Source organism: Sapajus apella, unplaced genomic scaffold (assembly GCF_009761245.1).
Source record: "Sapajus apella isolate SASKATOON/1434 unplaced genomic scaffold, GSC_monkey_1.0 scaffold7, whole genome shotgun sequence".
Classification (NCBI taxonomy): domain Eukaryota; kingdom Metazoa; phylum Chordata; class Mammalia; order Primates; family Cebidae; genus Sapajus; species Sapajus apella.
The window spans coordinates 670,504-698,060 of record NW_022436947.1 but is presented as its reverse complement, the minus strand read 5'-3'; the positions used below and the strand labels follow the sequence as shown (position 1 = coordinate 698,060).

Sequence of the window (27,557 nt, the reverse complement as noted above, 5' to 3'; positions counted from 1 at the left end):
TTTCCTCCCACAGTTATATCACTGTTGGGAATAGGATTTAGCAAACTTCTCACCACCATTCCAGAAGTCACTCCCCCTCCTTGTGTTTTGGTCATTTCTGACTCTGCCACTTTTGTGTAAAATCATTTGCCTACCTCATCCTTAGGAAGCAGGTAATAGTCAAGTAATCTTATCATTTATGCACCACAGGGCAACCTAGGCCTCATCTGGGATATGGTAAAATAAACATGGTGTATATTCTAGAAGTTTATATTTTACTTGAAGATTTAGAGTGAATGTTACGTAGGTGGTAATTTAAAAATAAACCATTATTTTCAAATTAATAAATCCAGATATAGAGTAGAAAACAAAATTCACAAAAAATATTTTATTCTTTTTAAAGATAAAGCCATATAAGATATCAGAGGAATTTTACACTTATTGGGGGTGCTTTGGAGTAGCCCTACAGGTTTCACCTCATGCTCAGAAGTATTTCCATTGGAAAATTACAGAAATACTATAGAGATTAGGCCTAAAACAGTTAATATTAGGTAATATAGACTTTATGGTAAGAAAGCTTTAGGATTCATTAAACTTAAAAAGACCATTTTGTAATAATATAAATGATAACCCCAGTTCAGTCTTAATGACTGAAAAGATTTGTGAATTCTCAGTGCAGTGTATTTCTGTATTTAAAAAGAAATCCAAACTTAATGAATGTATTGCTTGCAGTCAAAAACCTTTGGGGTGGAGGCTTAATTTCTGCATCACCATTTTTTGTGTGGGGCACAAAGTTTAAAAAAAATTCAATTTGAATGCTGTGTTCTTGAGGAAGAGGGGGATGCACTCTCATCTATTAAGATGGTTCTGCTTCTCCCTATTTGCCTCAAATGCTTCTCCCTATTTGCCTCAAATTGGGAAACCTCACTTGTTTAGGTTTTTTTTTTTTTTTTTTTTTTTATCATCTCCCAAAGCCATTTGACTTTGCTACCCTTAAATTGGTTGAAATCTAGGTAAGAGCTAGGATGGAACAGAAGTTAGAACCTTTGTCTGCAGGCAAAGTGGCCATTGGGATATAGGTGGAACTTTTGGATGGTTGGAAATAGGACAGATGAGGCAAAGAAATTGTGGATGCAGAGGACGGTCCCAAGTGCAGGGATCATTCGTCGTATATGGTTCCAGACCTAACAAAACAGCAGTTCAGGAAGTCTAAAACCAAAAAATTGTGAATACTTGAGAGCTGTGAGTGAATATGATTATCATCGCAACTTCCACAGACTGAGCTCCAGTCCCGCTCCAGGTCCTCTGCCGGGTGCTTCTGCCCCATCCCAACTCCAGGAAGTAGCACAAGAGCCAGGGAAAGAAAAGTGGAGTCCAAAAGGGAAAAGAGGTGGGAGACACGGAGTGCACGCTCTGTCGCAGCTGCTTCAACTCCTGCATGCATCAGTCTTACCCACCAACAGACAATAGGGGAAATTACCCATTTTGCACCTTGAGCTTCACAGAATCCTAGCTCTTAGACCTGGAAGGAACCTTGCTAGGCTATCAGGTCTAGCTCCTGATTCCAACAAAGTAAATTATTGTTATCATTAGTCCCACAGGCAGCTAAGACCAGAAAAGAGCCCTAGAGACTTAGAATGTCCACAGGGACCTTACAGCTCATCCAGTTTCCTCTCCTACTTTTTATAAATAAAATAACTGTTCACAACAGGGGTCATCCAAGGAGAGAGGACAGCAGTGCCAAAACTAGAACCAGTTTACAAGCCAAGGCAGTTTGCATCACGCCAGGAACCCTGGCCCATCTTTTAAACAGTGGCTTCACCTAGTGAATCCATTTGATTTGCATACTTCTCTTTGGGCTTAGCAAGTGTCCACTTTTTCAGGTTCTGATTTTGAGTGGAATCTATAGAAAACCAGGATTTGGTGCTCTCTTTCTCCCTCTGCTGGCTCTCAAGGCTGAGTCCCTGAAACTGACATAGATACTTGGGCCGAGAAATGATTTCAAATAAAATGGAGGCATGCATGTGGGTTGCTTTAGAAACAAGGGAGAAAGAGAGCACCAAATCCTGGTTTTCTATAGATTCCACTCAAAATCAGAACCTGAAAAAGTGGACACTTGCTAAGCCCAAAGAGAAGTATGCAAATCAAATGGATTTACTAGTTTAAGTCTCTGTTTAAAAGATTGTATATATATATATATATATGTTTCCCTCCCCGCCTTTCCTGGTTTCTCTTGACTACACACAATGGCAAAGCAAAAATGGAAAACTTGAAAAAAAAAAAAAAACTTGCCAGCATTTCTGTGATTCAGCTGGCAATTTGCTATGGTATCCAGGGAGACAGCTTCTCACATACATTAGCATAATGTGAAATGGCAGCTAGAACCAGAATTTACTGTCTAAGCAACTCAGCCTGAACAGTCGTTCACAACAATGCAATTTAAAGGAAAGCCAAACATTAGGCTTAAATGACTGATACAGCCCTGAAATCTCTTCATTTTAAACATATGGGGTCCAGCTTCTTCCCTCATTTTTACTCTGTATGCTTGGGGCAGTTGGCTGGGACTCAGGGTTAACAAAGGAAGATATTGTGGCTACTTCAGACCCAATATAGCGTTCAGCTGGTATCAGCTCACTCCAGGTCTTTATCATCAAAATGCATTTTCTTTCCCTTTTGATTTTTTTGAGACTTTCCATTTCCATTGGAATCCAAATGCTGACATTTCTTCTTCCTGTATTTTCCCCGTGAGCCTTGACATAGGAATGTACCTCCTTGCTTCCCAGTTATCTGGACACCAAACCACTGCAGATAGCAGCACAACCTTGAAAAGGAGCTTTGTTCCTAAGTAGAGGGGCCCAGCAAGCTGAGGGAAGACAGGGCGTGATTCCTGAGGATTTCAGACGTTGTTGTAGCCAAAATGCTTACTGACCTCTGGCTTCCCTGGGCATTCCTCTGGCTCCTTCTCCACCACCACCCCCTTCTTCTGCCCATATAATTTCTTCTCTTGGGTTGAGGACCAGACTCAGTGGAATAGTGGCTATAACATTTTCCAGGCTGATGGGATACATGGGCATAGGTGGCAGTTTCCCAGGTACAGGCTTCCACATGTTGTTCCTTCCAATCTACCACCTTCCATTGCTATTTATGCCAGACTTAGAAATCCCAAATAACCCAGAGGTAAGACCTCTCCCATGTTGTACATGAGGATGAGAGGACAGAGTGAAAACTGGGGTAGGGGAAGGTCTGTCTGTACACATTAATCAGGGAGGGCCGATCATTGAGACTACACAAGGACCTGGAAGTGAAAGCAGAGTAACAATTTTAGGCTTTCAGACTTGCCTTATGATGATGACAGGCGATGGCCCAAGGATGTGGTTTTTCAGTTTCCTGGAAACTTCCTGGTACATACTGGAACCTGGCTGCCCATCTGCAGGGATTTTCCCAATGGCCTCTGCAATGTTAGAGGAACAGCCCACAAGACAGCCCTCATCTCTGACACCAATTGCAAGTTTAGAGGTCCCCAGAACCATTCTTACTTTCTGTAATTCTGTAGAAGGATGCATAGCATGTACCAAAAGTTGTTTTTTACATGGTACAGTTTATTATAGTTAAATAATACAGATTAAAATTAGCCAAGGGAAGTGGCACATAGGGAAGAATTCAGGATAATTCTACATGTGGAACTTCTGTTTTCCTCTTCCCTTGGAGTCACGGAGAGTGTTACTCTTTTGGCATCAACATGACAGTATGCACGGAGCATTGCCAACCAGGGAACACACCTGAGCCTAGGTATTCAGATTATTTTGATGGGGGGCTCCATCACATAAGTGAGGCTGATTCTACTCTCCAGTCCAATCTTCAGCTGGAGGTTGAGCTGCCTCAGCAAGACCCAAAGTCCCTACTGTGTCACATTGTCACATCATACTAACTTGTATGACCCAAGGTCCTAGGCAAACCAAGACACTCCTTTCAGGACTTGACATTCCAAGAGCTTAGAGATGACCTCCCAGAAAGAAGCCCAGGGCAAAGGCCAGACTCTCTTTGGGTAAGGTTAATTCTTTTCTACACAGCCTCTCTTTGCTTGCCTGTATCTTCTGTGGGGTTTCTCATGCCAGCTGCAGAAATGTGTTCCACTGAGGTGGGTTGTTCTGGAGCTGTAGAAGGCAGTTGGCAGTAGTGAAAATGGAGGTGAGAGAACCACAGACGAGGGAGGAGGCGAGGAAATAGCTGTAGTTGGCAAGGAAGGGGATCTGCTATGAAGAAGTATGCCGAAAGCTTACGTATGAATAGACTGGGAGACATGAAACCCAATGGATTTATTGGTAAGTGAAATACTGTTTTAGGTTGTGATTTACTCTTTCATTTTGTCCATCAGGTGGGTGTTAAACTGAGGATAAATATATCTTAACCTTTAGGAGTGAGAACTAGTTTTGCCAAAAAGGCAAGATGCAGCAGGGTCACAGTTAGAAATAACTTGCTCTGGAGTCAGTGGAGGTTTTGCTTTTGTTGTATATCCGTATAGGCAGTAGAGATACCACGTTGCATGGGAGGAAATGGACTCTGTTTTGCGAGCGTGTCAATAGTAATGACTATTATGATGATAAATAATAAAGGCTGCCATTTATAGAGTGCTTCCAAGCACCAAGCATTGTTAAATTATGTACCAACATTATCACATTTAATTATTTGAATATCACGAATGGGGTAGATATTATTCTCTGAGTTTTATACATATGAAAATTAAGCTTCTGAGTGGTCAAACAATTAGCTTAAATACTCACAGGTAACAAAGCCGGGATTCAAACCTAGATCTTTCTGACTTTATACTCAACCTGCTGCAAGTCCCCGTGAGGGACATGTTTAACACGACTTTGCAGGTAGAGATAAACCTCTGGTTTCCTAGTTTGGTCTTTCATGTGTTTATTTCAAGAGTGCCTTCACAACTGTGTATCTGCTAAGACTGAGGCTGGGTGCACCAAGAGCCTCAGTCTTGAAAGGCCTTGAATGGGACCATAATGATTGGGTGGGGTGGGACAGGGCTGAGTTTCATGGCTTCAGGGCAGTGGTGAAGACTTTACCTCAAGGGACTCCCTAGCTCACAGGGTGAGGTTGCATGTTCAGACCTGTTCATCTACACCAGGAAGGAGATGGTTTATATTTGCTCCTGGGAGAAGGGATCTTTCCAGGATGGGACTCACAGATTAAGAATATTAAACAGATAGGAATAGGCAGTGTTGCAATTCTCTAAGGCTGTCTCATTAATTATTCTGTCTCCAGCATCTAGCACAGTACATAGCACCCTGGATAGGGTTAGTGAATATTTGCCGAATAACCAAGTGGGTAGATACACAAGGCAGTTAGGTGGGGCACATCTCTTTTGGGATTGGGTTGGGTGAGGAACAAAGAAGGAAAATCAGCTTTCCCACCACCATGTATGTTTTCAAAAGGCTTCCAAGTACTTTCAAAATAACACTTGACATTTGTAGTTTAAGGTAAACTGTATAGTTTAAGGTGTTTTCATGTACATCCTTCGGGACTTGCTGAAGGCCACGTAACTCACAGAGAACCGAGATCTTGTTTCTTTGGAGAGGCATTGTGACAAAAGGTCTGGGTTTCCCCAGCTGAAGGCTCTTTGCTAGCTGGGCTAAAGCTCACCCTCATTCACCAGCATTGAATGTGATGCCTGGCTAAGGGACCAGAGTTCCCCGTGAGCTTGTCCTGAGTGGTGGAATTCCTCCTGCTCACCATCTAGCCTATGCTGGAACACATCAACTCTCCTGGCAGCAGAGACCTTAACCCAGAGGCTGTTCAGGGACTAGATGAGAAAATGTCTCTTAAAGACCCTCTTAAATGCCTTAAGAAAAATACTGAAATTTGAAGCCCCAAAAGGTGCTATAGCCTTGAGCAGCCCCTCTTCTGGTGTGACTCCTTGGGACTTCCCTCTATGGGGGAGGATCATTGCATTCATCTTCCAGGCTCCTTCAGAAGCCACCTGGACCATGATTAGTAACTGCCTTGCTCAGCGGCCAAGGCATGCCTGAGGCTGGACACCTCACCCCACTGACTCTGGAACATTGAGTAGAGAGAGAAGCCTCATTTCTGGTGCCCATCAATTATCTGTTAGTAACTCAGAATCCTGGGTATAACTGCTTTCCCAACAAATGTGCACTCCGAGCTGTTCATTCTGGAAAACCCAGTGTCAATGGAGTGTTCCTGGTGGGTTCAGCTCTGCATATTCCCTACCTCAGGAGGATTAACCAAGGTGTGGTTCCCACAGGCTTTTGGCTTAAGGAAGGCTATGAGAATCTCCTAGTAGGCTAGAGACCACCTCTGGAGATCTTGAGCAAGTCTTGGCCACACCTGTTGCAGCTTCTTTGCAAGCCATTGGTGCCTTTAGTCTCAGGGGGCCTCGGGACTAAGGATTACTTGTATAACGCTGTGGCATGAAACGGGAGTTATTATTTACAGGACATTTTTTCAGAAATACTGCATTTCTGTTGATTGACGATGAAGTTGTTACTCACATGGGAAGCATTGTTAACTGAGATAGGAGAGGACACCCAGACCTGGGTTAGGGAGCATTTTTCAATGTTCTTACCAGAGTTGAATTTTCTGAAGATATGGCTGGCCTAGATCCTGAGAGCTGTTCACAAGCCCATAGGGCCTGCCTCTCATTTCTCTGAAACCAGACAATGCTGCTGGGGGCTTTGCCCTTGGTCAGGGTGACAAGAGTAGGTTCCAGGTATGTCACCTGCCCTTTCCTGCTACCTGAAGAGGTGAGTATAGAGCGGGAGGAATGTGACAACACAAAGCAGTCTCCCATGACAGCCAATCTGGAGCTAAGAGCTTGTTGGCCAGGGGAATTCAGCCAACAAGTGAAGCTCTGTAACCTTTCTTGATTCTGTCTCCTCGTTTCTGGGCCCTCTACTCACCTCAAATTTCTACGCTTAATGGCTTTTCCTGTGTATCCTAACAAGGCATTAAATAATTGTTAAATTTCTTCCCACTAAAGTAGTAGGAACTTGAGAGAATCCTACCTAGAATCCAGCTTTTGCTTTCTTAGAGATAACTGAAATGAGAGGACATTGCCTAATTCAAAACAAGGCCCAGCCAGTTATGGATTTGGGGGCCTTGGTAATGGAGAAGATATTTGAGGGTGACCCTCATTAGCTCATCATATTGTTGGCTTCCCTCAGCCTCCTCTTCCTCTGCATTAGGTTGGCCCTGGCTTTGAGTTAACATCCTCCGGGGCACAGGTTTGGATGTGGGCATCCCCAGTTAATGGACTGACATTAAGCATCAGGCTGGAAACCAAGCCATGTCTGCAGAGATGCAGGAGTGGCTATGGAGCCTTGCGTGCTTCAGGCTTCACCGGCACTGCCACAGTCTTCTCTGGGCTTTTCCAGCTTCCTTGCTCCAGCACTTAGGACATCCGTATATTTAATTTATGGTAGATCCCTGTCTAGAACAGCTTTCCTTTAAAAGCCTCTGAAGGGCTCTACTGGCCTGATTCTCTATTCCTCATCATATAATTGGGGGATGGGGCGACAAAGGGGCCAGGCTGGTAACCATTTCCTCCTCAGAACATAGCAGGTGCCTGTGCAGATGTTCCTTAAATATTCTCATAGTTCACCCTGAAGGTCAGCGTTGGAGCTGATAAAGGGGCACGAGGCTGATTCCAGCCCATTTGTGGCTCTGTCTCCCTTGCCACTCTGCTTGTGTAGAGCTACAGAGTTACATAGAGCCCATGCAAGCATTCTACAAAAAGTTCACGGAAAATGCATGTTATGAAAACTATGCAATAGATTTCAAAATTTTTTTTGCACCAAACTAAAGTCGCACCAACATGCAATAATAACATGTTCGAACAGGACCCAGTTTGAAGCACTAAGAAGAATAAGATATTAGTTTGAAAAAAGCCCCTATCAGAGCAATATGTATTCTGTTAAAATTGAAGCAAGAACAAGCATCCAATTTATGGTGAAACGTGAGTGGCAGAATGGTGAAATCATTGATGTTTTATGAAAAGCTTATGGGGAAAGTGCCCCAAAGAAATCAGCAGTTTACAAATGGATAACTTGTTTTAAAAGGGTTGAGACAATGTTAAAGATGAAGCCTGCGGCAGCAGGTCATACACATCAATTTGTGAGGAAATAATTCGTCTTATTCATGCTCTAATTGAAGAGGACCCTCGATTAACAGCAGAAACAGGAGCCAACACTAGAGACACCTGAACTGGTTCAGCTTATACAATTCTGACTGAAAAATTAAAGTTGAGACAACTTTTCACTCAATGAGTGCCCAAATTGTTGCACCCAGATCGGCTGCAGACAAGATCGGAGCTTTCGGTGGAAATTTTAAGCAAGTGGGATCCAGATCCTAAAGGATTTTTTCCAAGAATTCTAACAGGAGATGGAACCGTGCTTTACCACTTGATCTTGAAAACAAAGCACAATTAAAACAGTGGCTTCTAAGAGGGGAAAGTGAAAGCAAGAGCAAAGGTCATGCCTCAGTTTTGAGATGCTCAAGGCATTTTGCTTATTGACTTTCTGGTGGGCCAAAGAGTAATAACACCTGCCTATCGTGAGAGTGTTTTGAGAATGTTAGCAAAGGTTTAGCAGAAAACGCCAAGGTGGAGAGAGTTCTCTACCACGGCAATGCTCCTGCTCATGCCTCTCGTCAATCAAGGGGATTTTGCAAGAGCTTCAGCAGGAACATCATTAGGCATCCCATTTACCTTACAGTCCTGATTTGGCTCCTTATGATTTCTTTTTGTTTCCTAATATTTTTCCTTTTTTTAAAAAGACTGAGTCTCACTTTGTTGCCCAGGCTGGAATCCAGTGGCGTGATCTTGGCTCACAGCAACCTATGCCTCCCAGGTTCAGGTGACTGTTATGCCTCAGCCTCCCAAGTAGCTGGGACTACAGGTGCATGCCACCATGCCCAGCTAATTTTTGTGTTTTTACAAAATGAGAGATGGGATTTCACCATGTTTGCCAAGCTGGTTTCAAACTCCTGATTTCAGGGGATCCTCCCACCTCAGCCTCCCAAAGTGCTGGAATTATAGGCATGAGCCACTGTGCCTGGCCTTTGTTTCCTAATTTTAAAACAGCTTTAAAGAGAATCAATTTTTCTTCAGTTAGTAATGTTAAAAAAAAAACAACAACAACAAAAAAAACTGCTGACATGCTTACATTCCCAGGACCCTCAGTACTTTAGGGATGAACTGCATGGCTGATATCATCTCTTCCAAAAGTATCTTGAGCTTGATGGAGCTATGTTGAGAAATGAAGCTTATGTTTTTTATTTTTAAATTTAAATTTAATTTTTTTCATGAATTTTTGGAGTCTTGTGTTTCTTGCTTGTCAACAGTATGAAATGCAGTGACTGGCTAGATATTCATGATAGGATAGATTTCCCTGGATACTGCTGACTTTATGTCTTTTGAATGGAGAACTGCGGTGCGTGAAGTACTACTGAAAGAATCGTGTGGCTTTGCGGCCAGGCATGTTGGCTCACACCTGTAATTCCAGCACTTTGGGAGGCCAAGGCAGGCAGATCATTTGAGACCAGGAGTTCAAGACAAGCCTGGCCAACATGGTGAAACCCTGTCTCTACTAAAAATACAAAAATAAGCCAGTCCTGGTGGTGCATGCCTGTAATCCCAGCTGCTCAGAAGGTTTAGGCAGGAGAATCACTTGAACCTAGGAGGCAGAGGCTGCGGTGAGCCAAGATTGTGCCACTGCCCTCCAGCCCAGGCGACAGAGTGAGAATCAGTCTCAAAATTAAAAAACAAAAACAAAAACAAGAAAACCCAACCAACAAACAACAACAAAAACAACAAAAAAGAATTGTGTGGCTTTGGAAGAATATAGTAGCGGAAGTAAAGACCTTTGAGGAAGCACCCAGTTCAAAGCTCTGATCTTTGTATGGTCAGTACACAGCCCTGGGAGCACCTGGTTCAAGCCCAGACACTCAGGTAGGTACAGACAGTCTACAGCTTTGGGGAGCACCTGGTTCAGGCCCAGAAGCTCAGGTGGGCAGTCGATACCTCTAGGAAGCATCTGCTGTAGGTGGAACAATCTTGGCTCGCCACAGCCCTAGCTTCCTGTGCTCAAGCGATTCTCCTGCCTAGGGACAATAAGAAGCTGACATTTGAGAATTTTCTGTAGGTAGGTTCTCTTGATCCTAAAGATTCGTGCAGTATGGTAACAGGTGTATTCAGCCACCTTTTAACATTATTTCTGGTTGTGAATTGCATTCACCAAGAGTTGTTTCACTACTTTGAATGATTACTTTGTTGCTATTCTTTCCAGTCTTGCTCAAAGCATCATTTCTAATTAAAATATGGGCTTTTTAAAAACACTGTAGGATTTGAGTTGAGGTTCAATCAAAATGATGCAGAGAAAGATAAATTCTCTTCACAAGCCCCCAGAAACCAAAGCACAGCTCTTGCTAGCCTTTGCTGCTAAATGTTGTCATGTCCTTAGTCACTATGTTGTTCTCTCTCTAGAGTCAGAAAAGAAAATGCCACTGCACTTTGGCCACTGAGTTATCTTGCTTAGTTCAGGTATGTAAGAATGCTTCCATCTATTGGCCTCTTTGGTCTCTCCTGTTCTTTCCCAAGCCTTCTGGTTCTTTTCACTTCCGTATATTTCTGCTGTACCATCTTCAACATTGTGGATGGTAGCACAAGCTGACAGTCAGCTACATTGCAGGCCTTCTCTTTCCCAAGTCCTCTAAGCCAGGTACATTCAATATGGGCGCAAAAGTCTCCCCTGGGACTTCGAAGGGACAGCTGATTGTCTCCTTCCTTTGTTGCCCCGAGTAGCAGAGGAGTCCCTACCCCTGCAATGGCTCCCAGGTGAGACGTGCTGCTGTATCTGGTACCAGTGAGCATTGCTCCTTCACCCGTTTTCTGAGAGGCTGGGGTTGGGGTGAGGAGGAGTCCTGCTTCAAAATCTCCCCACGTCCCAAGCATTGTAGCCGCTACTCTCAGTCATCTCTGCCTTCAGTAAACTCTTATTTCCTGTCATTTCCTGAGGGGAAGGAATGAGTGGGCAAAGATTGTAAGGCACCATTCCCAAGTATTTCCCTGGGTTGGTTTCCTTCTGACTTTCCTCTTAGGAGCTTTTTGGTGTAAAGAGTGTAACTGGCCTAGGAGCTGGGCAAGGGTGAATGGACTCCATTTCTCACGCTCATCATGAGATGGGCCCAGTGCATAGAAAGAGTCTGCTGGCGTTGACCATGGTCCCTTTTTGTGAATCACTCCCTTACATTCATTTTCATGAAAGGCACTGTGGAGCTTGGTGACCCATTTCCTTTCTCTGGTCATTAGTTGCTGTTTCAAAACAAGATCCTCTGTCGTTGATCCTGACTCCAGCATTGAGCTCACCTCAAGGGTTGCCCATGCTCGTTCACAACCTGGAAAGTGTAACAATACTGAACACTGCCTGCAGGCTTACCCTTAGTTCCACGTATGGCACTGCCTAGGGCTTCACTTGTAGTATCTCCTCTATTCTCCATGACCATCCTATGAGCCAGGCTCCTCTAGTATCTCTCTTTTAAACATGAGAATATGGTGGCTCGGAAAAGTGAAGCAACTTGCCCATGGTCACACGGCGTGTAAGTGTCAGCATTTAAACTTGCATTTTCAGCTTGCAGGTTTGCTATGGTGTCTCATCTTCATGCCCTTGCACGCATTGTCCCGTTGCTTGGGCCTCCTCCTCTCCATGCGTCAGTGCTCAGCTCAAATCCTACCACCTCTTTGGACATCCCAGACAGAAGTGATCTCTTCTGTGGACTCATGTAGCTCACATAGCTCAAACTGCTTACCATTCACTGCCTTGTGCTGCTTCCCAATTGGGTGGCACATTTTCTGAGGGCAATTCCTAATGCATTTCCCATGTCGTGTGGTGGTTAGCATACATTCCCACACAATCTTATGTTTGACAAATCCTGGTTGTTGATTATGTTACTTTAAATTTGGGCCATTACCTATGAAAACAGGAATGCAACTCACTGAATTGATATTGTGTAAAGCAATTTGAGGATTTTACTAACAGTTCACTTTTCCAATTCCCCCTTATTTAAGAAATAATTTAGTTCTAAAACAAGGAATGATATATGGCTATTTCCATGAAGTGATTCACTGAAACCAAGGAAAATGGTTTAAACTTTCTAAAGTCAAATCTACAAATAACATTCAGTGTCAACTATGCTGTTTCCCTGGCAAAAACAAAATCTCCATTTTGAAATTTAACTGTTGGGTTGTTCTACCAGAGATCCTGAGAGCCTTGGTGCTGGGGATTATGTCAGTAATGCCCCCAAATCCAGAGATTCTGAGAGCTCCCCTCTACACATCAGCCTGTGGGCTGCTCTTCCCATCCACCCTGAGCAGCGTAGGCACTGCTTCTCATTGATGCTTTTAAACATGACTTGCGGACAAGATAATAGCAACTTGATTTTCAGCCATTAAGGAGAACAGTATGAAGGTTCCTCAAAAAATTAAAAATAGAACTACTATACTATCTAGCAATTCTCTTCTGGGTGTGTATCTAAAGGAACTGAAATCAGCCTGTCAAAGAGATATCTGCACTTCCATGTTCATTACAGTATTATGCACACTAGCCAACATACCGAATCAACCTCTGTTCATCAATGTATGAATAAAGAAATGTAACGTGTGCACATACATACACACAATGGAATATTATTTAGCCATAAAAGGAAGGAAATTCTGCCATTTGCAACAACATGTATAAATCTGGAGAACATATGCTAGGTGAAATAAGCCAGGCAAAGAAAGACAAATACCACATGATCTCATGTATATGTGGAATCAAAAAAGTCAAACTCATGGAAGCAGAGTAGAATGATGCTGACCAGAGGACAGGAGTGGGAGAATGGGGAGATGTTTATCAGAATATAAACTTTCAATTATAAGATGAACAACTTCTGGGGAGCTCATGTATAGCATAAGTGGTGATGGATGTATTCATTAATTTGATTGTGATCATTATTATGCAATGTCTACATGTATCAAATTATCACATTGTGCACTTTAAATATGTTTGCTCTTTATTCATCAATTAAATATTAAAATAAAAAAATACTACAGAAATAAAATTTGAAACCCTGAGGGTCCTTGGAATATAATAAGTGAGTGAGAAGTGGCGACATTTTTGAAGAAACGTTAAGGCACAGGTATGATGCTGACCTAGGACATAATTTAAAAACCAAATCAAAACACAGCATTCTACAAGTAATAGAATAGTGATTATTAATCATTTAAGCATTTACTATTTCAGAAAATTGACCAGTAGTTATGACTGCACAGAGTGTGCACTTGTATTTATTTTCTCATTGGCTTCAGTTGTAAGCACACAAGCAGGTCTGCCAGAATTTCCCTTGCCTGAGGCTTTCATGGCTCCCACCATCTGCATACAGGTACTAGCAATGCCTGTTTCTTTATCTGCAGTACCACTTTTGGCCCTGAACTCTGGACTTGTAATTCCCACTGCCTGTTGGGCATACGGACATATGTTTGGATGTAATAGGTTCTTCAAACTCAACAACTAGTTTCTGAAGATGACTTATATCTCATACTCCTTGATGGATCCTCACAGAGTCCCATCCATACCACCTGGTGGTGGTTTCTTCAGCAAACCAGCTGCTGCCTCTGTCCCCCTACATTTGCTCTTCAGTAAACTGAACACTTAGAACACTTTCCCCAAGATATCACAATGACTTGTTCAGAACTCTGCTCAAGTGTCACCTCTGTAGAGAGCTTTTCTATGCTGCTCCTCTTCAGAAAGCAGTTCCCATTCACTGCCTTTACTTTCTCTTCCTTGCACTTCTTACCGCTTGACATTATAAATGGCTTTGTTTTTTGTCCATCTTTTCCCCCAAAATATAAGTTCAACGAGGCCAAAATCTTAATTCACTCTTTCGCCAGGCATATAAGTTGGTGCTCAACAAATTTTTACTAAATGACTTAATTAACTTGTAATATTTATCTCCATCCCAGACCTCTCCTCTTTGTGTGTTCTGGTTCCGTTAGCAGGATACTCATCTATCCAACAACTCACTTGCTGCAAAGATTTGGATTGCATGGGTTCTGAATCCCTATCATAAGTCACTCCTGGAAATGTTTGATTGCATACCTGGGCCTAGGGCTGAAACAAGAGTACAAATGGAATCCAAAGAAGGGCTTCCCCCTTCTTTCTCTATTCTGACTCTGTTCCATTCCAGGAGGGTCCTCACTCCCAGATGTGGCAACTTAATCTGCAGGTCCAAGCTTTGTCCATGCCCCCAAATACTAAGGGCACACAGAGGTAGCTATTTCTTCCCCCCTTGAAAGAAGAAACATGAGGAAGAAGCTGTTTCTTTGGGCAAAAAATTCCAAAGTCCTAAACACTTGGAGTTTGTGATCTAGAAGGAGGGCGGAGGGTGTGCTCTGCATGGGAACATCCCTTTGGCCCCCTGGGGAAAGGCACATCAGGGCCTTTTAAAAAGCAGGGACCAAGGAGGCAGTTTTGTTGCTCTGGTCTAATGGCAGCACTGCCTGGGATGAAACCCAAACTCCAACCAAGGGTAGATGGAACCAAACAAGTGAAGTCCCCAAAGCATGTGTCTTCCCTCCCTTGCCTAAAATCTGAAGATTTAAGTTTTATATCTCAAGAGCTAGCAATGTGGAAGTCTAGAAGTGGTTCTCTGGAAGACACTAAGAGAGCGAAAAGACAAGGCAAAGACTGGGAGAACTGTTTGCAAATCACATGTCTGATGAAGGACTTGTATTCAAGATACTCAGAGCTCAATAAAAATAACAAATGATCCAACAACAAAAATTCCTATGCCCAGCACTATCTTGGGAACTGGGAAGAGTCCCAGAAAGCCTCTATCCAAATGTAGCACCTCTCCCAAGAAAAGACAAAATCAAAGCCGTATTTGAGTTATTAAAGTACATGTAGCTGCAGTTTTTATGAATATATGCAACGGGACATCTAGATGACTTTGTGATAGTGAAATGCTGAAAAACTGTGTAGTTTACTTTGTAATATCCCACTAGTCTGCAGAAGCTTCAGTGAAAGGGGACTGATGTTCAGCCTCACCTCTAAGGTAGTTGGCGATAATCCTTTGAACTCTGTAGGGGAAAGATGGGAGCACTATCCTTCAGCATCTAGAGGGAGTGCTCAAGGGTGAGTTTCATTAAAGGATTGTTAGTATCTGAAAGCAGGATAAAGAAGTAGTAAACTTCTCTGCTCACCTTGCTCATAATGTACATAACTCAATCAAGGTCCCTTCTGGATATAAGACTATGCTTTCGTTAATATCATTATAAGTTTCACGGAAAAACTGCAATATATAGAGTCCAAGGAAAGCACTTCTTCTATACATAGTTATTTGTTGTACAGAATTCATTATCACTTAATGACAGACTGTTTCCCAAGGCCATTGGCTGGAGCCTGGAAACAGCATTGCTGCAGAGAACAATGATTTGTGAAGATTCAGTGGTCCTCCTGCTACAATGGATGTGTTCATGGGAAGCTACATGTTAAGCACATATGGGGACATCTGATCATATTTTATAAAAATAAATTCATGACAACTTTTGTAGAGAGAATCCCATTTCAAAGTAAAGGATTATTCTTCCTCTGTTTTGGTTAACCTCAGTGCTCACTGGTTTGCTCCAGATGTTTTTCCTGAGGATTAGAAAGGCTAAGGGGACCTGGGGAAAATGCAGTGGGTCGGGGCTCATGGGAACAGTGGGTTTTGAGATGACAGTGACGGGAACTGAGGAAGGGAGGGTCATAGAGAGCAGGGTGTGCCTGGATACCAGCAGGCTGCCTTGGGGGCATCCAATGAGACAAACATGAGTCAGAGCTGGAAATACAATCATGCATCATAGAACGACAGGGAGATATTCTGAGAAATGCATTTGTATTAGTCTTTTCTCTGCTAATAAAGTCATACCTCAGACTGGGTAATTTAGAAAGGAAAGATTAATTGACTCATAATTCTGCATGGCTGGGGAGGCCTCAGGAAACTTACAGTTATGGTGGAAGGGGAAGCAAACACATCCTTCTTCACATAGTGGCAGCAAGGAGAAGCACCGAGCAAAAGAGGGAAAAGTCCCTTATATAATCATCAGATCTCATGAGAACTCACTCACTATCATGAGAGCAGCAGCACGCGGGTAACTGTCCCCATGATTCAGGTGCCTCCCACCAGGTCCCTCTCACAACACATGGGGATTATGGGAACCACAATTCAAGATGAGATTTGGGTGGGGACACAGCCAAACCAAATCAGTGATTTCACCATTATGCAAACACCATAGAACATATTGACACAACCTGGGTGGTAGAGCCTACTCTATACCTAGGCTATACAGCACAGTCTGTTGCTCCTAGGCTGCAAACCTGTACAGCATGGGCTGGACTGAATATGGTAGGCGACTATAACACAATAGCATTTGCGTATTTAAACAATGTAAACATAGAAATAGTACAGCAAAAACGTGGTATAACATATAAAAATGCTATACCTGTATAGGACACTTACCATGAATGGAGCTTGCAGAACTGGAAGTTGCTCTGCATGAGTCAGAGTGAGTGGTGAGTGAACGTGAAGGCCTCGGACATTACGGTACACTGCTATAGACTTCAAACACTGCACACTTGGGCTACGCTAAATTTATAAAATATATTTTTCTTTCTTCAATAATCAACTTGAGTGTACTATATAAACTTTTTAATTTTTAAATCCTTTTTCACTATTTTGTAATAACACTAGCTTCAAACGCAAACATTGTACAACTGTATAAAGTATTTTCTTTCTTTGTATCCTTATTCTATAAGATTTTTTTCTTTTTGTAAAATTTTTTATTTATATTTTGCTTATTAAATTTCTTTGTTAAAAACAAAGATACATACATGTTAGCCTAGGCCTGCAGTGTTGGGATCATCAATCTCTCTGTCTTCCACCTCCACATCTTGTCCCACTGAAAGGCCTTCAGGGGCAATGGCACACATGGAGCTGTCTTCTCCTATGATAACAATGTCTTCTTCTGGAATCCCTCCTGAGGGACCTGCCTGGGGCTGTTTTACAGTTAACAATTTTTTTTTTTTTTTGAGAGAGAGTCTCACTCTGTCACACTGGCTGGAATGCAGTGTCATGATCTCAGCTCTCTAAAGCCTCCACCTCCCAGGTTCAAGCGATTCTCCTGCCTCAGCCTCCTGAGTAGTTGGGACTATAGGTATGTGCCACCACACCCTGCTATTTGGTGTGGGGGCCAACATGGTGACGGGGTTTCACCATGTTGGCCAGAAAGACAGTTAACTTTATATATTCCTACATATATATATGTAGAGGGAGTACATGCTAAAATAACAATAAAAATTATAGTGTAGTAAATACTAGATGATAGGAATTTTTCAGCTCTGTTGTAACTTCTTGGGCCAACTGTCATATACGTGACTCGTCGTTGGCTGAAATGTCATTTTGCAGCCCGTGACTGTGTGTGTGTGTGTGTGTGTGTGTGTGTGTGTGTGTGTGTGTGTGTAGGGGCAGCTGACGTAAGTCTTCAGGTGCTTGCCCCTAGGACTTAGATGTGATTCATCAGACGTTGAGAGTCCTGGGCCAAAGGATATTAGGATAAAAATGAAGCTTAATGAACCAGCGTATATTTATTGAATATCTGCTGAATGTTACCATGCTGAACATTTACACTTATTCCTGACATAAAAGTATATAACACTCCATCTCACAAACCTTATAATTTAGTTGGAGAGATAAGATATGAAGATATGGAGAGTCAGATAAGAACAGAAGACATTGACTTTTGAGACTAAGAACAATAAATACAACAGGGCTAAATGTTAGAGAATTTTCCTTAGATTTAAAATACCAATGAAGACATTCAGAATTGGGAATAGCTAAGAATTTTAGATGACTACCGTCTCATAGGTGTTGGCAGTGGGAAATAGCTTCCAGAAAGGAAATACACACAATTTCAAACTTCTGAATAACGGCTTTGCTCCCAGGGCAAGAGGGCCGGGGGCCTTGGCATTCTGCACAGCTAAGCCAGTATGGTGCATGGCTTATGCATGGGCATGACATTTTAGGAGGCACAGCAAGATTGCAGGGTCGGGCACAGTTAGGCTGAGGTGGGTAGAGCACTTGAATTAGGAGTTTGAGACCTACCTAGACAGCATGGTGAAACCCTGTCTTTACTAAAAATACAAAAATTAGCCGGATGTGGTAGCTGCATGCTGTAATTCCAGCTACTTGGGAGGCTGAGACAGGAGAATTGCTTGAAGTTGGGAGGCAGAAGTTGCAGTAAGCCGAGATTGTGCCATTGCACTCCAGCTTGTGTGACAGAGCAAACTATCTCAAAAAAAAAAAAAAATTGAAAATGCCTCTTGAAGGGTATGATCAGGGAAGCAGGGAGGTGAAGGGTCTAGAAATCATATTGAATAAGGAACAGTTCCTTCATTGATTCTTCAGCAAATATTGCTTGTGTATATACGTGCAGACAGCACTGTGGAACGTGTTAGGGACTTAGCTGGAAGCTTATCGAGATCTGTCTAGTTACCCTGGAAAAGAGAGGACTGAAGGGTGAAATTTAAGAACAATTGTGTAGAAGAAAAGTTTCAAAGGGCAAAATAAGGGTTGAAAGGTGGACGTTAAAGACAGGCAGAATTGGGGCCCAAGTAAGGAAAATCCTTTATTACCATTAGGCTAGCGTGAGCACTTTCGCTCTCTCGTCTGCAAAATAGCTTTGTGATGAGAATCCACCAAAATTAATGTGAGTAAATCATGTATGAGCATTTTGTAACCTGAAAACGTCTTATCAAGGTAAGATTCTGTTCAGAGTGAGGCCAAACAGAAGTCACATGCTGGCCATTCACGGGTCCTTGCCTTGGATTAGTTGAGCCAGAGAACTTCCAAGGTGAGTAGCTCAGAAATGCTTGTATGCAGTCTGGCGCTGGTCCATGAGGCCATTTTCTCTTGTCCAAAGCAAAATGGAAAAAATTAAGTAGAAGGAGGAGATAGGAGGTGGCAGCATAGTGAACTTTTCATTTGTTTATTCTGAGATTGTGTCTTTCAGGTGCTTTTCATTTTTCTTTGGTATGAGAACGTTCTTTCTTATATGATAGGATGGTATTAAAGGGTTGTATTTTTGAAACAGTGTCACTTTTAGCAAAATAATAAGATAGCACTCCTTTTATGAGAGGATTTTATAGGCCTGTGAAATTTTAAATATTGTGAAACACTGTCCGATTTTTCTAACTTGAAGGCTGTCACAGGCTGTAAATAAGAAGAGTGATGGGGAGAGCAAATGCTGTGAAAAATCACGAAAGAAGGAGTTGACCACTTTTGTTCTAGACAAAGGAATTGTTCCCTTAGCAAGGCAAAATCTGGCAGGCTGGCCTCAGAGAGGCATGCACTCTTAGCTGGGAGGGAGAGGCTGCCCTGGGCCTCAGGTGGGTTCCTGCTAGGGCAGCCCCCGGCTGGAACCCTGAGTCTGACCTCAGTTATCAAAAACGACTGGGGTGTCTCTGGAGAAGCCAACCATTTGAGCAAATAGCACTGGCTTCTCTTCCTAGATTGCCCTTTCTGTAGCCATCAGTGGATTCCCATTGCATACCTCTGTGGTTCCCAAGTTATTGACTTCTGGGATCCTGGAAGTCCAACCTCTCAAATAGACTCCATTTTCACTCATTGACCTTGTATGATACACAGGGCTCTTTTGGTTGCAAGTGACACAAACTCAACTTGGCAAATCCAGTTGCAAGCTCACTTCCCATGGCATGAGAGGGGCAAGGGTGGGGTAAGTGGGGCCCCTGTGGGCCTTCCCAGGCTCATCCTCTAGAAAAAGGAAATAAAGGGAGGGGCTGCTCTGACCAAATAAGAAATGTCTAGTATTTCTGGGAAAGTTCCCTGTCTAGGCTGTATTAATATTGTGGACTCCCTGCTGGCTTACACTAGTAATTAAAACATGATTTTTTTTTTTCATTGAATGAGTTGAAAGAAACAACCCTGGTTCTTGACTACCCAAACAGATCAGAAGCAGGCCTGTGTCTGTGGGCACCTGATAGTGTTTGGCTGTGTCCCCAGCCAAATCTCATCTTAAATTGTAGCTCCCATAATTCCCACGTGTTGTGGGAGGGACTAGTGGGAGATAAGGGAATCATGGGGGTGGTTCCCCCTTTTCTGCACCCCATACTGTTCTTGTGGTAGTGAATACGTCTCACAAGATCTGATGGTTTCATAAGGGGAAACCCCTTTTGCTTGGTTCTCATTCTGTCTTGCCTGCTGCCATATAAGACATACCTTTCACCTTCTGTCATGACTATGAGGCTTCCCCAGCCAAGTGGAGCTGTGAGTCTACTAAACCCATTTTTCTTTGAAAGTTACCTAGTCTCGACCATGTCTTTATGAGCAGTGTGAAAACAGACTAATACAGCACCACTCACAAAACTCCATTTCCTGGAGCAGCTTTCTTTAGCATGGAGTTGCTTTCCAGAAAACATGCATCTAAAGGACAGTTTTCTCCTTCTAGCAGAGGTTCTGATTCCATGGGTCTGGGGTAGGACCTGGATCTGGCATTTGTGCCCAGACCCTAGGTCTCGGGAGACTGACACAGGTGGCCTGCTGGCCACAGTTGGAGGCTGCTTTTGTTTCTTGCTTTTTTCCTGTTTTCCTGCAAAGCATTCTAGTCTTTCCTTCAGGTTGTTAATATTTTGAAAACGAACGGTTAAATGTACGAAGTGAGCTATTTCAGGGAATCTAGGAATGAATGCTTTTGCAAAGTGAAGCATAATCCTTTGATGATGGAGCCCCCTGTTCTATTCACTCTCCACCCTCTCCTGGGAAGGGATATTGCGGTTTGTTAAAACTCTGGGAAGGGCCTTGTTTTTTTGGATTCAAGGCTTCCTGTTACTGGGGAGCCTGCGATAACTCCAGCTATTAGTGTTACTTTATTTTAAGTCTCAGTTTTAAAATAGCTGCAGGGCTGCACCTGGAATGAAAATGAATTAAAAAGAAAATCACGGAGTGGAATTTAAATAGCGCCTCGGGGATAAGCTTGCTCTTCTGGTGCCATCAGTGAGACCCACAAGATTTTTTTTTCCTCCTGAAAGCCTCACAGAACGCCACTCACATGAGCAGACAGGGATTTTTGTCATCTTTTCTTTTCTGGGGTTTAAAAATATCCTTTTGAAGGAACACTCGTCTACCTTGGCTAGTCATTTATCTAGTCTCTAGTTGAGGACTGAGTGGAGAACGTGCATCGTCTGCCTGGCGGGGACCAAGGACTGCAGGGCTTGATACTGGGAACATGAAGTCCAGTAAGACACAGTTCCTGGAGCTTTCTGTCTAGTGTGAAGGTGAAGAAGCAAACTCACCCTGGTAATGGGAGGGTTCCTGTGTGTCCTGTGTGCTGTGGGCGAGGAACACAGAGCTCTCTTTCTGGGGAGTCAGCTGTTTTGTAAACGAGTCACTTTGGAGCCAAGTCTCCAACGATGGGTCAGAATTTGGCAGTGGGGGAAGATACTTTCAGCAGAGGGAACAGCATGTATGTAAAGGGAAGGACACGACGTTGTGGAGCTGCAAGTGAATGAGAGGAGGGCAGGACATGTGGCAGGACACATGGCAGGCAGGCCTGGAGGACCCAGTCAAGAGCAGATTTGTGTGTACGTGGTACTGTCTGGATGATACTCTGGAGATGGAAAAAAAAAATAGGTAAGAGAGTGATGTGATTGCTTTTTTTGAATGATCACTTTGCTGGTAGAGTAAGGGTTGTGTTGATAGTTGTGTGATATTGACAGGGGAACCTGTTTAACAGCCATGGCAGTGGTTTGAGTGAACAACGCTGCAGGTGTGAACCAGGCCAGGGCACTGGGGATGAAGAACGATAGAAAGGAGAGATGTTTAGAAGGTACAACAGAACAAGAGGTACTATCGACCTAGATGGAGTGGCCAGAGAAATAGGAGGAAAACCAGGTGCCAGCAGAGAAAATTCAAAGAAGGAAACATTTGTAAGTCCTGAAAATGCCCCCGGGTTTGTCAGTTATGGATTTGCCAATTATGAGGCTTCTGTAACCCTGCCCTTGGGGAGAACAGTTTTGAAGCATCTACTGGTGGATGGGAGAAACAGACTGCAGCGGTTGGAGAGAAGATGGAAGAGAAGACGCTAAGATAGCGCTCAACGAAGAGGAATGAATTGTGGAATTAAACCACCCGCCTATCATCAGTAGGGCTTTCCTTTTTTATCTCCTTTTCTCATTATCATCACACTGTATCCCTGAGGGTAAAGAACACCTTTGAAGAGGCAATGCCTGATAAATCTGGAATAGAGGAGGATAACTGGGAAATTCATTAATTATCACTCCATTTGCAATTCTGTTACGGAGTCCAAATGGTAGTTTACAACACCAATTTAAGCCTTATTGGATGAGAGGTATTGACTTAGCATGAGTCCCTGGAGAGGAATTCTAGTGAAATTCAAACATACTTGTGAATGTAAATTCAAACCCACATAGGACTATAATCCAGGTGCAGCCTGTTCAGTAAATGAACACTTGAAGACGAAGGAATGGCAGATAACAATTAATCTCAAAATGTTCTCATTTTTCGTTCTTTCTCCCCAGCTGCATTCAGATGAAAAAGGACAGGAGATAATAATGAACTCTAGGTATAATGACAGGTATAATTTATGGAATGCTAAGGTGCTGCCAGACACTGAGCTAAGTATGGTTTGTGAACTATTTCATCTATTAGGTTGGTGCAGAAATAATTGCGGGTTTTGCCATGAAAAGTGATGAGGGAGGGACTATTACTATCCCCATTTTGGCACTGAAGAACTTGAAGGCCAGTTGGTCACAAGGCCAGTTCCATGGATGTCACAGTCCCAACTGGGCAGCCCTGGCCATGTCCGAAGAGCATAGACTCAGATCTTTCCCAAATGCACTGGCTCTCAGCTTATTTGTCAGCAAAGGGAGGTTGGGTCCAAATGCCTCTAAAGTGCTCTCCAGCTGTAACATTCAACCAACTTCTTCCTCCTGTGGTTGCCTTTGCTTCTGGCCTCAGGAGTCCAGCAAATGTGCCATAGCCCAGGGTGAGAGTGACCAGTGGCAATGAAGATACCAATCTCCCAGATTGGGGAAGCAGAAGGTGAATTTCAGAGCAGAAACATCTCCTTCTTGGGAGCTGTCCGCCTGCACCTGTGAAGTGCACCAGAGGAATATGGGAGTCCCAGCAGTGGCTTCCTTCTCCTTAAGAATTCCCCATCTTGTGTCCTGCAGCAAAGGGATGGCATTTCCCCTGGATGGACTCTGAGTTGCTTTGAAGTGTGCATTTCTCTAGAAATCTTATTTTTTTTCATTCTTCACCTTTTAATTTTGTATGTTTCACTTTTGACATGTCCTATTGCAAAGACAAATGTCTGAGGTGTTGTTGAGATTTCCCATTGTCCTTCCCGAGGCAGCCACCAGGTAAGCTCATTGACGCTCTCTACTTCTCAGCACGTAAGCTTTCTTAGCATCTGTCACTGGGGTCAGAGGTGAGGGGAGGACCACATGACAGCTGGTTAATGTATACTTATTTTTTGGCAAAAACATTTTCTCTGGGACCAGAATGATCTTGATACTGAAAAAATTTCTAGTGCTAGATCCTCTAAGTGTGAAAGGATGTATCTGGAATGCTCCAGAATGATTCCAAGTGTTGAGCTGAGAGGGACCTGGCAGCAAAATCTGATGATTGAAAAGCGGCAATCGTTGATTTATTGAAGACAGAATAACAACTCAGCAGCATTATTGTGTTGAGTTGGACCCGACTTCCTTCAGCCGAATCATGCAAGAATCGCTGCTGCATGACTGCTGCTGCTACTGATTGCGGCTTAGTGTGCTGGGCACAACGTTGTGGATTTTTACATGGTTGATTCTCACAGCAAACGAACAGCACAGGCTTAAGGAAACAAGCACCTCTCAAGGTCCTGCAGTGGTAGTAGCTATCAGTAGTCAACATGCTGAGTGATTTAGGAGTTCAGCCCGTCTCCAGAGGTTGTAGATGTTCAGTTTCCTCTTAAGGCTCTTACATAGATTTTTTTTTTTCATGACTTTATCTACATCCTCTCTAAATTTACATTTTTAGTCCTTACTGGCTCTTGATATCATTCATTTTGTTATTAGTAGTAATTTCTAACTGCTTTAAATTTATCTGTTTTAAGATTCAAGGGATGATACTTTAGTCTGTTATCTGGAACGTGGTTTACAAATCCATTTTTTCTCTTCAAGTCTTTGAAAACATTGACATTGTCTCCTCCTAACATTTTTATTTGTCTTGCAGACTCCTAATTTATTTAATTCATTGCAGAAAGGAGACTTTTCTGTCTTTTGATGATTTTAGCTGCCCTTCTCTAGACCTTGCTGATTCCATTATCTTTACCAAGGATTGAAAGTGAAAGTGGCATTTATCATAGAATGCCATGGTCTTATTCCAGAGCGTCTTAGGATGGAACAATACAAGGCGTAATATGGGGTCAGTGAGGTTTGTTACACGAGTGAGTGAGCACCAATACTACTGTCTGTTCAAACCCAGCATGAAAGGTGAATCAGACCGGCTGTTGGCTGGGAGGGGCATGGACTGGTTAGTATTATCTAGAGGATATCAAGGGTTATTGGAAACTGTGTAATCAAAGGGGCTACATGACTTTATGCAGGGATTCGATAGGGAGCCAAGAAGGCTACGAATAGTTCGGAGACCAGAGTCTAAGACCAATCAAAGAGAATGGATCCCATTAGAGGTAAAAATTCTGGTGCTCATATTTTTGTGGAGCTGGTTGTGAGAGAAAAGGTCAAGCCTACCAGACTGAAAAGTATATGTGAAACCTCTTTGAAAAAAAAAAAACAACTATATACTTTATTTGGCTATCACCAGTATTTCCACTAATGTCCCTTTTTCTATCCCAGGATCGAATTCAGTATTCTACAGAGCATTCAGAATTGCCCCACCTTGACCATCATATAGGTACACATTGTAATGCAGATCTTCCTGAAAATTTATCTAGAAATTTGATTTCTATACCATTTGACCCAGCAATCCCCTTACTGGGTATATACTCAAAGGATTATAAATCATTCTGCTATAGAGACACATGCACATATATGTTTATTGCAGCACTATTCACAGTAGCAAAGACTTGGAACCAACCCAAATACCCATCAATGACAGACTAGATAAAGAAAATGTGGCACAGATACACCATGGAATACTATGCAGCCATAAAAAGGATAAGTTCATGTGCTTTGCAGGGACATGGATGAAGCTGGAAACCATCATTCCCAGCAAACTAACGCAGGAACAGAAAACCAAACACCATATGTTCTCATTCGTAAGTGGGAGGTGAACAATGAGAACACATGGACACAGGGAGGAGAACATCACGTACCAGCACCTGTCAGGAGGCAGGGAACTAGGGGAGAGATAGCATTAGGAGAAATACCTAATGTAGATGATGGGTTGATGGGTGCAGCAAACCACCATGGCACATGTATACCTTTGACCTTATCCCAACCATTAGAACACATGTGAAACCTCTTTCTTTAGAGATGGTGTGATAACTTAAAGAGCCATCTTAAAGAGCCATCTGAAGATGATCATTCATGTGGTGTGTCTGGCCTGGCTATCATATTGTTTGAAGACAGAGCTGCTGGCTTCTCAAGACCCTTCCAAGCTGGCTGCCCACGTGAGCCTGTCCAGCCTCAGGGAGAATCACACATACCACTGGTCTCCACAGACAAGAGGACCCTAAGTCTTCCCAAAGCAGGGCCCTGGACAGACTGCATAGAGAATGTGTGACCCTGAGCCAGCACTAGAAAGAGGAACGTGGAGAGTCCTCCAGAGCTGCTTGTGCTGGTATTTGGCTTGTCTAAAATTAATCTGTACGGAATGTTGCTTGAAATAATCAGGCCAACATTAGAGACTGAGGATACCTTTACAGTACGGGGATTTTTAATGAAATTTATTCAAATTTGAATTACAAATAATCTAGACTAGAAAGTTAGGGAGTTCTTGGAGGTTGTATATACATTTAACTGTAAGAAAGTCCTTGAAGCGCTTGTTTACTACAATTATACACTTTCCTTTTTCTGAGGATCCTTGGGAGAAGTCTCTTTTGGGTCTAGTCTCAGGAATAATTGTGCTTCTTTTCCATTCTCTTTTCTTTTCTTTTTCTTTCTTTCTTTCTTTTTTTTTTTTTTTTTTGAGTTGGTGTCTTGCTCTGTCACCCAGGCTAGAGTGCAGTGGTGCAATCTTGGCTCACTGCAACCTCTGCCTCCTGGGTTCAAACAATTCTCCTGCCTCAGCCTCCCTAGTAGCTGGGACTACAGGCACACACCACCACACCTGGCTAATTCTCACATTTTTAGGAGAGATGGGGTTTCACCATATTGGTCAGGCTTGTCTTGAACTCCTGGCCTCATGATCTGCCCATCTTGGCCTCCCACAGTGCTGGGATTGCAGGTGTGAGCCACCGCTCCCGGCCTCTTTATTCCTTTCCACCTTTCTGTCACCCTCCTTCATCTATCTCCCCTTACATCCTCTTTTCTTCTTACCTGCTTTTGTAAATTTCATAGATGGTGTGAAATGAATAATTGATCACCGCTCCCTTTTGCTGTTACCTGATAATTTGCTCTAAGAACACTTAGAACCAAATTAGTGGTCCATCTTTAGCAAGTGACTGAAATTTATTTTAACAAGCAGCTAGGACTCTAGACTGCAGATTTTATTATTGGTCTTATTTATGGCTCGATTTTTATGTCTCTCCTATCCTTTGTTTTCCTTTTGTTCTTTCTCACATATTCGTAATTTTCAATGTCTTGGTGGATTTTTGGTGTCTCTTTAATCAACCTTCAGCCCTTTTTAGAATGATATAGGTCATAAAAAAATCAGCTAGCAGTCTAATTGCCCCTCTTAAAAGATAGAAATGAGGTTATGTAGCAGAGTTTACAAACCCCAATGGCTTCGAGTAATCAACATCTCTTCCATGTACTCACGAGCCCCCAGTTTAATAATTAATTCCACTGTGGGCTTTAGCTTGCGTTTTGAGGGTGTGCCTTCCCCCTCTCCTCTCACCTGCTCTGGACAGAATCCACTCCTCTCCAGTTCTCTGGAGTCTCTTTGAAAATGTTTCCGGATGTAGACCCTTAGTGCTGGGCAGTGCCTTGTCGGGGCCTGAATAGCTGAGCTCATTGAAGGAAGCCAACTGTTCTCATTATCTTTTCACTGTCCTGTGCTTCACTTATTTCTTTATGATGTTTATTCTACCTTTCTTCCTCTCAAGATTATTTTCCTAAGGAAAGGCAAACAAACTACGAGTTTTGCCTTCTTATTGCCATCTGTGGGCATTAAATTATCTTCCCTGAGCCGTGGATTCATCATTTCTTCCTTGTTTTTTATCCCCCAAAGCATAGCTCAGAAATTCTTTTAAAAATGATCTAGCACTTTTTGAGCCCACAGCCCTGCTGACAGATACCCTGGCCCCTGTGGCGGAACTGTGTGCCCCTGTATTT

The 27,557-nt window shown here is 42.9% G+C and overlaps 1 protein-coding gene and 1 long non-coding RNA gene across 2 annotated transcripts in view; both read left to right on the top strand.

The window, feature by feature from the left end:
• Positions 1–27,557, top strand: part of TMEM178B (transmembrane protein 178B) — a 416,029-nt gene that overhangs the window by 194,489 nt on the left and 193,983 nt on the right. The window lies entirely within an intron of this gene.
• Positions 2,169–25,487, top strand: LOC116549917. The gene is made up of 3 exons (XR_004268152.1): positions 2,169–8,442; positions 22,768–22,771; positions 25,464–25,487. It is a non-coding gene; the product is annotated as an uncharacterized LOC116549917 (long non-coding RNA).